Source organism: Neophocaena asiaeorientalis, unplaced genomic scaffold (assembly GCF_003031525.2).
Source record: "Neophocaena asiaeorientalis asiaeorientalis breed wild unplaced genomic scaffold, Neophocaena_asiaeorientalis_V1.1 scaffold312, whole genome shotgun sequence".
In the NCBI taxonomy this organism is placed as follows: Eukaryota; Metazoa; Chordata; class Mammalia; order Artiodactyla; family Phocoenidae; genus Neophocaena; species Neophocaena asiaeorientalis.
In genome coordinates, this window is record NW_020174707.1 from 1,678,114 (window position 1) to 1,684,180 (window position 6,067).

Genomic DNA, 6,067 nt, shown 5'->3' on the forward strand with positions numbered 1-6,067 from the left:
ATGAGAACACTTGGATGGCTTTGCATATAGAAGAAAACCCAAACTTCTTAGTGTGGTCTCTAAAGCCATTAACACAGTGGTCCTTGCCTGCTTCTCCCCCTCCATCTCCTGCCACTCTTTCCTTCATTCACTTCACTGTAACTTCACTGGATCAAGTACATGCCATTCCCTAAGGTGTTAGGGCTTGTCTACTGTTCCAGATACCTGAAACACTGGTATCCCAGCTCTTCACGTGGCTGGCTTCTCATCCTTCCAGTATCAGCTTAAATGAGAAAATCCTCAGAGAGGCCTCCCCTGACTCTATGATATTAGGCAGGTACAAGGAAGTTCATCGCAACGTTGTTTGTAGAAGCAAAAAAATAAGAAGAAACTCAACTGTCTCTCAGTAGGAGAATGGATACATAAATTACTGTATTTCTACATACCTCTGTAATTGAATAAATTAGACCTACATGTACCAACATGGAGACACCTCAAAAACAATATGGAATGAAAAAAAACCCATCTTTTTGATACCATTCCTATTTTTAAAGCACACAAAATACTCTATAATTTAATATATTGTAGACAAAGTAAAAAATGTAAATGAGGATAATAGACACCACCTTCAGGATAGTAGTTACTTCTAAGGAATGGTTAGGGATGAGGTGATGCTTTTTATTGGTTATTAGCTATTAGTTATATCTAAAGGGTTTCTTGAAGAACAACCTGAAGGAAATGTGACAATATTAATATATGTTAAATCTGGGGATAGAGATATGATTGTTAATGTATTCTGCACTTTTCAATACTTTTGAAATATTTCATAATTTTTAAATTTTCTATTAGTATTATTTACACAAGCTGCCATAACGAACACCCCACCAAATCTCAGTAACTTAGCACAGAAAGGGTTCATTTCTTGTGCTCACAAAGTTCAGTAAAGATGTACCTGATGGAGAGGCTCTCCTGTAAGTAATAACCTACAGATACAGTCTCTTTTCATCTTGGGAAGCCATCGCTCTAACATGGAGATTTTTTTTTTTTTTTTATATCCACCCACATTCCATCAGCCAGAATTAGCCACATGGCTTGTTTAAAAGGCCAGGGAGCTGGGAAGTATAGTCTTCCTGTGTGCCTAGGAAGAAAATGAAATGGTTTGGTGAACAAATAACATTGTTTTTACCACAATATTAAGGCAGTCTTTTTTTCTTAGACCACAGCATCTGAAATCAGACCACATAGAAAAAGATCCTAGCTCGACCACTTATGATCTTAATGCTTTCCAGGAAGTTACTTCATTTCTCTGGGTTTCTCAGTTTGCTCATCTGTAATAATAGTATTTACCTCAAAGGATGATTATGAAAACTAAATGATGTTTATTCTTTCTTTAATTTTACTGAAATATAGTTGATTTACAATGTTGTGTTCAATTTCTGCCATACAACAAAGTGACTCAGTTATACACACATATATTCTTTTTTTTTTTTTCGGTACGCGGGCCTCTCACTGTTGTGGTCTCTCCCGTTGCGGAGCACAGGCTCTGGACGCGCAGGCTAAGCGGCCATGGCTCACGGGCCCAGCCGCTCCGCGGCATGTGGGATCTTCCCGGACCGGGGCACGAACCCGTGTCCCCTGCATCGGCAGGCGGACTCTCAACCACTGCGCCCCCAGGGGAGCCCACACGGATATTCTTTTTCATATTGTTTTCCATTATGGTTTATCACAGGATTTTGAATATAGTTCCCTGTACTGTACAGTAGGACCTTGGTGTTTATTCATCCTATATATAATAGTTTGCATCTGCTAATCCCAAACTCCCAAACCCTCCCTCCCCCATGTCCCCCACACCACAACCACAAGTCTGTTCTCTATATATGTGAGTCTGTTTTTGTTTCATAGATATATTCATTTGTGTTTTCTTAAAACTTATTGAAAACTGACATTTTTTTTGAATTTTATTTAATTTTTTTATACAGCAGGTCCTTATTAGTTATCTATTTTATACATATTAGAGTATATATGTCAATCACAGTCTCCCAATTCACCCCACCACCACCACCCGCCCCCCCTGCATGTTACCCCCTTGGTGTCCATACGTTTGTTCTCTACATCTGTGTCTCTGTTTCTGCCCTGCAAACCGGTTCATCTGTACCATTTTTCTAGGTTCCACATATATGCATTAATATAGGATATTGGTTTTTCTCTTTCTGACTTACTTTACTCTGTATGACAGTCTCTAGGTCCATCCATGTCTCTACAAATGACCCAATTTCATCCTTTTTATAGCTGAGTAATATTCCATTGTATATATGAACCACATCTTCTTTATCCATTCATCTGTCGACGGCACTTAGGTTGCTTCCATGACCTGGCTATTGTAAATAATGCTGCAATGAACATTGGGGTGCATGTGTCTTTTTGAATTATGGTTTTCTCTGGGTATATGCCCAGTAGTGATATTGCTGGGTCACATGGTAGTTTTATTTCTAGTTTTTTAAGGAACCTCCATACAGTTCACTATAGTGGCTGTGTCAATTTACATTCCCAACAACAGTGCAAGTGGGTTGCCTTTTCTCCACACCCTCTCCAGCATTTGTTGTTTGTAGATTTTCTGATGATGCCCATTCTAACTGGTGTGAGGTGGTACCTCATTGTAGTTTTGATTTTCATTTCTCTAATAATTAGTGATGTTGAGCAGCTTTTCATGTGCCTCTAGGAAGTGGCAGTTTTACTTCTTCTTTTCAAATCTGTATTCCTTTTATTTCTTTTTCTTCTCTGATTCCATGGCTAGGACTTCCAAAGCTATGCTGAATAATAGTGGTGAGAGTGGACGTCCTTGTCTTGTTCTTGATCTCAGAGGAAATGGTTTCAGTTTTTCACATTGAGAATGATGATTGCTGTGGATTTGTCATATATAGCCTTTATTATGTTGAGGTAAGTTCCCTTTATGACCACTTTCTGGAGAGTACTTAAATTGTTTATTTGAGATTTCTATTGTTTCTTGAGGTAGGCTTGTATTGCTATAAACTCCCCTCTTAGAACTGCGTTTGCTGTATCTCATAGGCTTTGGATCATCGTTTTCGTTGTCATTTCTCTCTAGGTAATTTCTGATTTCCTCTTTGATTTCTTCAGTGATCTCTTGGTTATTTAGTAGACTATTGTTCAGCCTCCATGTGTTTGTGTTTTTTACGTTTTTTTCCCCTGCAATTTGTTTCTAATCTCATAGCATTGTGGCCAGAAAAGATACTTGATATGATTTCAATTTTCTTAAATTTACCAAGGCTTGATTTGTGACCCAAGATGTGATCTATCCTGTAGAATGTTCCATATGCACTCGAGAAGAAAGTGTAATCTGCTGTTTTCAGATGGAATGTCCTATAAATATCAATTAAATCTATCTGGTCTATTGTGTCATTTAAAGCTTGGTTTCCTTATTAATTTTCTGTCTGGATGATCTGTCCATTGGTGTAAGTGAGGTGTTAAAGTCCCATTTTCTAAATTGTTTTCGGTTTGTTTTTGTAGGTCATTTTCTTCTCTTTGTTTCTCACTTAGAGAAGTTCCTTTAGCATTTGTTGTAGAGCTATCATGCCACTCTCTTCTGGCTTGTAGAGTTTCTGCTGAGAAATCAGCTATTAACCTTATGGGAGTTCCCTTGTATATTATTTGTCATTTTTCCCATTGTTGCTTTTTAATAATTTTTCTTTCTCTTAAATGTTTGTCAGTTTGATTACTATGTGTCTCAGCATATTTCTCTTTGGGTTTATCCTTCCTGGGACTCTCTGGGCTTCCTGGACTTTGGTGGCTATTTCCTTTCCCATGTTAGGGAAGTCTTCGACTATAATCTCTTCAAATATTTCCTCAGGTCCTTCCTCTCTCTCTTCTCCTTCTGGGACCCCTATAATGTGCATGTTGGTGCATTTGATGTTGTCCCAGAGGTCTCTTAGGCTGTCTTCATTTCTTTTCATTCTTTTTTCTTTATTCTGTTCTGCGGCAGTGAATTCCACCATTCTGTCTTCCAGATCACTTATCCGTTCTTCTGCCTCAGTTATTTTGCTATTGATTCCTTCTAGTATTTTTCATTACAGTTATTGTATTGTTCATCTCTGCTTTTTTGTTCTTTAATTCTTCTAGATGTGTGTTCCTTAATTCTTCTAGGTCTTTGTTAAACATTTCTTGCATCTTCTCGATCTTTGCCTCCATTCTTTTTCTGAGGTCCTGGATCATCTTCACTATCATTATTCTGAATTCTTTTTCTGGAAGGGTTGCCTATCTCCAGTTCATTTAATTGTTTTTCTGGGGTTTTACCTTGTTCCTTCATCTGGTACATAGTCCTCTGCCTTTTCATTTTGTCTATATTTCTGTGAATGTGGTTTTTGTTCCACAGGTTGCACGATTGTAGTTCTTCTTGCTTCTGCTGTCTGCCCTCTGGTAGATGAGTCTATCTAAGAGGCTTGTGCAAGCTTCCTGATGGGAGGGGCTGGTGGGTAGAGCTGGGTGTTGCTCTGTTGGGCAGAGCTCAGCAAAACTTTAATCCAATTGTCTGCTATTGGGTGGGGCTGAGTTCCCTCCCTGTTGGTTGTTTGGCCTGAGTATACCCAGCACTGGAGGCTACAGGATCTTTGGTGGGGCTAATGGCGGACTCTGGGAGGGCTCATGCCAAAGAGTACTTCCCAGAACTTCTGCTGCCAGTGTCCTTGTCTCCGTGGTGAGACAGAGCCACCCCCCACCTCTGCAGGAGACCCTCCACCACTAGCAAGTAGGTCGGGTTCAGTCTCCTATGGGGTCACTGCTCCTTCCCCTGGGTCCCGATGCACACACTACTTTGTGTGTGCCCTCCAAGAGTGGAGTCTCTGTTTCCCTCAGTCCTGTTGAAGTCCTGCAATCAAATCCCACTAGCCTTCAAAGTCTGACTCTCTGGGAATTCCTCCTCCTGTTGCCAGACCTCCAGGCTGGGAAGCCTGACGTGGGGCTCAGAACCTTCACTCCAGTGGGTGGACTTCTGTGATATAATTGTTCTTTAGTTTGTGAGTCACCCACCCAGCAGTTATGGGATTTGAGTTTATTGTGATTGCGCCCCTCCTACCGTCTCACTGTGGCTTCTCCTTTGTCTTTGGATGTGGGGTATCTTTTTTGGTGAGTTCCAGTGTCTTCCTGTCGATGATTGTTCAGCAGTTAGTTGTGATTCCAGTGCTCTCACAAGAGGAGTTAGTGCACGTCCTTCTACTCCATCATCTTGAACCAATCCCTAACATTTATTCTTAATAACGTTTACAAAGGGCTTAAAACAGTAATTGATCTATAAATATTAACTATTATCATTATCATCCCCTAGGAGCAATAATGTTTATATTTGATTCTTCAACTAATAACCTATGAACATTCTGTCTTCTCCTACCCTCAAGTGGCTCTCTCTGATATTCCCAGCAGCTAACATAGTGCCTAGCTATCTGGCTTTAATGCGTGAACAGAACAGGCATATTCCTTCATCTATACACTGTAATTTTATTTATATTGCATTAACTTATTTGGGATTAAGATTGACTTTCATATATTTACATGTGAAATCAAGTGTCTAGGAGTTCTTTTTAAATGGCTCAGAAAAAAAAGTTGGGGGAGGTAGCTGAAATAAGATTGGCAGAATGTTGACGGTTGTTAAAGTTGATGATGGATACATGGGAGTTCATTATACTCCATTCTTTCTCTTCTTTTCTGTATGTGTAAGAATATACACAATAAAAAAAACTGGGGGAGGGGGGACTTTCCTGGTGGTCTGGTGGTTAAGACTCCATGCTTCCACTGCAGGGGGCATGGGTTTGATCCTTGGTCAGGGAACTAAGATCCCACATGCTGTGCAGTGCAGCCAAAAAAAAAAAAAATTAAGAATGGGTAGTAAACTAAAGGCCCAGATCTTTTTTCTTTCCTAATGAACAGCCTTTAATATATATCTACTCAATTTTTCAGATTTTAAAAACTTTTTTGTAATTTATAGAGTATTTAAAACTAACATTAAAAAAGAAAACTACAAGAAACTTCAATTATAACTGCTTGTAAAACAGATGAAAATGTCAAATATTTTAACAATTTT